Consider the following 4,007-nt stretch of genomic DNA (forward strand, 5'->3'; position numbering starts at 1 on the left):
GGGGTAAGGGAGCTGAGCAGCCCTGGTCAGTCACAGCCCACAGGCACAGATTTCCCAAAGGACCAAGACCTCATTATCTACACCCATGCATATCATAGTCCAACTGCAGAAAATCACAGCCAAAAAAAAAGAAAATTGGAAAGAAGCCAGAGGAAAAGATCTTACCTACAGAGGCCCAAGGAAAGAATTACATAGTTTCCCTTGGAGAACCTAGCAGACAAGAAAAGGATTGGAGTGAGCTCTTCCCATGCCTAGGCAGCCCACCTGTCTTCCCAAGAAGCACTGGAAACACAGAGCCGTTCCCAAGTCTTGGACCCTGGATACACTGACAGGTGTGTTTGCCCCTCGTCCATCTACTGGTTCCCCGTAAACTGAGAGAATGTCTCCCTCTCATCGTTTTCCTCAGGACCAGAATTAAGTATGTCCTCACAGGATATGAAGTAAAGATTTGTATCCAACATTTTATTGAGATTCATGGCAAGGTCCCAATTGATATAATCTACCTTGCTGGTCTTATGGCTGTCATTAGCGCTGACAACACTGGGGAGGATTTCCATCAGATCTCTGACACCAAGGGTCACTTGACTACTGATAAGATAACACTTGAGGAGGCCAACTGTAAGTAGTCAAAGTGAGACAGATCTTTGTGAGAACAAAAGGAATCCCTCATCTGGTGACCCATGATGTTCGTACCATCCGCTATCCCCACCCCCTCCTCAAGATGAATGACACCATTCAGACTGATTTGGAGACTGAAAAGATTACTGCTTTCATCAAGTCTGACCCTGGTAATCTGTGTATGGTGACCAGAGGTGCTACCCTGGGAAGATTTGGTGTGATCCCCAACAGAGAGAGACACTGTGGTTCTTTTGATGTTGTTCACATGAAAGATGCCAATGGCAACCGCTTTGCCACCAGGCTCTCCAACGTTTTTGTCATTGGCAAAGGCAACAAACCATGGGTTTCTCTTGGCTCATTAAGCATCTGCCTTCTGCTCAGGTCATGAGCCCAGGGTCCTGGGATGGAGCCCCGAGTCAGGCTCTCTGCTCAGCGGGAAGCCTGCTTCTGCCTCTCCCTCTCCCACTCCCCCTGCTTGTGTTCCCTCTCTCGCTGTCTCTCTCTCTCTGTCAAATCTTAAAAAACAAACAAACAAAAACCGTGTATTTTTCTTTTCTGTGGAAAGGGTATCCGCCTTACCATTGCTGAAGAGAAACAAGAGACTGGCGGCCAAATAGAGCAGTGGGAAAAATGGTCTCCAGGTGACATGATTGGAAGTCTTTATTCTTAATTACAGATCATACAGCACGGGGGGGAAAAAAAGTCGGAGTGGTATAGTGCTGTATTTAAAGTGTTGAAAGGAAAAAACCCCTAACTTAGAATTCTGTACTAAGTGACATCATCCTTCAATAGTCCAGGAACGATAACGAATTTCTCAAACAAAAATTGAGGGAATTTTTTTGCCAGTAGACATTCTTTCCAAAAAGCGTTAAAATAAGTTCTTCATAGAGAGAGACATTTGTCAGAACTTAGACCCAAAAGGAAGGAAGAGCAATCAAGAAGGAATAATGAGTGACTGTAAAATGATTTACATGTAGGGATACCGAAACAAAACAGAAAAAACTAAGGAGTGTGATGCTGAAGAAAAGAGACAATTTGCAAAAAAGACATTTATAGAATGACACCATTTATATGAATTATAAAAACATATTATATGATGCCACATGTATTAGATGGATAATATCTAGACAGTACAAATATAAAAAGTCACTGTAAAGAGTCAAAGCTTTGAGATAGGTTATGTCTGGGGAGGGGGGCAGGACTGTGGAATTGGAAGCATCTTGGCCATGTCTGTAATATTTTATTTCCTTAAAAAATATCTAAAAAAAACCTAAAACAAATATGAAAAAAGAACATTTAAAAACTCTATTTGTCTATTATGTTCTATACTTAGCTTATTAAGGAAAAGTTTTTACAAGATTTTTTTTTAAATATTTTACTTATTTATTTGACAGAGGTGGGGGGAACACAGCAGGAGGAGTGGGAGAAAGAAGCCTTCCTGTGAGCAAGAAGACTGATGTGGGCCTCCACCCCAGGACCCTGAGATCACGACCCGAGCCGAAGGCAGACACTTAACAACTGAGCCACCCAGGTGCCCCAAAAGTTTTTTTTTTTTTTTTTAAGATTTTACTTGTTTATTTGACAGACAGAGATTACAAGTAGACAGAGAGGCAGGCAGAGAGAGAGAGAGGGAAGCAGGCTCCCCGCTGAGCAGAGAGCCCGATGCGGGACTCGATCCCAGGACCCTGAGATCATGACCTGAGCCGAAGGCAGTGGCCCAACCCACTGAGCCACCCAGGCACCCCAGGTGCCCCAAAAGTTTTAAGAAAAATAGTCAGTTGGGTGTCTGGGTGGCTCAGTGGGTTAAGCCTCTGCCTTTGGCTTAGGTCATGATCTCAGGGTCCTGGGATCGAGCCCTGCGTCGGGGGTCTCTGCTCGGCGGGGAGCCTGCTTCCCCCTCTCTCTCTCTGCCTGCCTACATGTGATCTGTGTCTGTCAAATAAATAAATAAAATCTTAAAAAAAAAAAAAAAAGCAGAAAAGTCAGTGCCCCAGTGGGGCACCTGACTGGCTCAGTCAGGAGAATGCACGACTCTCTCTCTCTCTCTCTCTCTCTTTTTTTTAAGTTATCTTTATTAACATATAATGTATTATTTGCCCCAGGGGTACAAGTCTGTGAATCATCAGGTTTCCACATTTCACAGCAGGAACATACGACTCTTGATCTCAGGTTTGTATAACCACATTGGGTGTAGAGATTACTTAAAAATAAAACCTTAAAAAAAGGAAAAATAATAGCCAAGTATCCTTTATAAGATTACAAAAAGCCACTTTCTCTTTCTCTGCCATACTTAAAAAATAAATAAATAAACTCTACATCCAATGTGGGGCTTGAACTCATGACCCCAGGATCAAGAGTCACATGCTCTACTGCTTGAGCCAGCCAGGCACCCCTTCCACCATGCTTTTTAAGACAAATCCCTGGCACTCACCTTAGAAAGATTTCTTTTCCACCAGCTGAGTAAAGCTAGCATAGAGAAGTGACAGAGCCCTTTACTCAATAAACAAAGGTTCCATTTGTTTTCCATATCTCATATTCTCAAATCTGAACTGAATGGGGTTTAAGATTTAGGAGCAACCCTTTGAAATGTACACCTGTTCAGTGTGCAAAAAATTTTTCATCTGTTTTCTAAAGACTCTGGTGCCATTATTTTCCTTTTTGGAGGGTAAGGAGGGAGGCTTAAACTCACATCCCTGAGATCAAGACCTGAGCTGAGATCAAGAGTTGGACATGGGGCGCCTGGCTGGTTCAGTTGGTTAAGCATTGGACTCTTAATTTTGGCTCAGGTCATGGTCTCAGGATTGTGAGATCAAGCCCCACATGGGGCTCTGTGCTGGGCATGGAGCCTGCTTAAGGTTCCCCCTCTCTTTCCCTCTGCCCCATCCCTTCCTGTCTCTCTCCCTCTCTTGGGAAAAAAAAAAAAAAAAAAGTATTGGATGCTTAACCGACTGAGCCACCCAGGTGTCCCTACTGTCATTGCCTCCAATTACCTTGATGGACCGTTGACAGTCAGTACCTTCAATTTTAAAAACAAAATTAAACAGGGGCACCTGGGTGGCTCAGTGGGTTAAAGCCTCGGCCTTCGGCTCAGGTCATGATCCCAGGGTCCTGGGATCGAGCCCGGCATCAGGCTCTCTGCTCCGTGGGGAGCCTGCTTCCCCCCGCCCACCCCCCCCCGCCTACTTGTCATCTCTGTCAAATAAATAAAATCTTTAAAAACAAAACAAAAACCTTCAGTTTACATCACAATTTTTTTTTTTAAGATTTTATTTATTTGACAGAGAGAGAGCTTACGAGAGAGTACAAGCAAGGGAACCTTCAGTGGCAGAGGGAGAAGCGGGCCCCCTGCTGAGCAGGTTCTCAATGAGGGTCTCCGTCCGAGAACCCTG

General features: G+C 44.2%; 1 pseudogene; it reads left to right on the forward strand.

Moving 5' to 3' along the window:
* The first annotated feature begins 247 nt into the window (after nt 1–247).
* Nucleotides 248–1,235, forward strand: LOC132001592 (small ribosomal subunit protein eS4-like; annotated as a pseudogene).
* The last annotated feature ends 2,772 nt before the right edge of the window (nt 1,236–4,007 follow it).

Source organism: Mustela nigripes, chromosome 14 (genome assembly GCF_022355385.1).
Source record: "Mustela nigripes isolate SB6536 chromosome 14, MUSNIG.SB6536, whole genome shotgun sequence".
NCBI classification, from domain to species: domain Eukaryota; kingdom Metazoa; phylum Chordata; class Mammalia; order Carnivora; family Mustelidae; genus Mustela; species Mustela nigripes.